At 49.7% G+C, this 441-nt stretch overlaps 1 protein-coding gene across 1 annotated transcript in view; it reads left to right on the plus strand.

Annotated features, from left to right (window-relative positions):
* The window catches only part of T265_06343 (hypothetical protein), a gene marked incomplete at both ends in the record, with an annotated part of 118735 nt that overhangs the window by 107248 nt on the left and 11046 nt on the right, over nucleotides 1-441 (plus strand). The gene's annotated exons all lie outside the window — the stretch shown is intronic.

Below are 441 nucleotides of genomic sequence, written 5' to 3' on the forward strand. Positions count from 1 at the left end.
GGACCGACCTTTCGGTCAGTAGATTCGCGCTCTAACCACTTAGGCCATCTCGCCCCCACCAGTGGTTGAGCCTAATGGTCAGGTGTCTTACAAACATAGGATACAGTGTTGTGGACTGTGCTTGGTTCAATTTTTCTCGGGAACAATTTCTATTCCTGTTTCCATTCGGATTGTGTAAAAGACCAGACCATGTTGGCAACGCCGGTTCTCGTCTGATCATCGAAGTTAAGCAACGTTGGACCCGGTTAGTACTTGCATAGGTGGGAATACCCGGCTGAGAATACCGGGTTAAAAAAGGATGAGGTAGCTCAGTTCTTAAAGCGCATATTCACTGACCTGATGGTCCGTGGTTCGAAGCTGGCCTCTGCCTCCCCTGTCTAAACTTGGGCAACCTGGCTTTATCCCAGGCAGCTAGGCACCGAAAGGGTGTTATAGCTGAAC

Source organism: Opisthorchis viverrini (genome assembly GCF_000715545.1).
Source record: "Opisthorchis viverrini unplaced genomic scaffold opera_v5_125, whole genome shotgun sequence".
Taxonomy (NCBI): Eukaryota; Metazoa; Platyhelminthes; class Trematoda; order Opisthorchiida; family Opisthorchiidae; genus Opisthorchis; species Opisthorchis viverrini.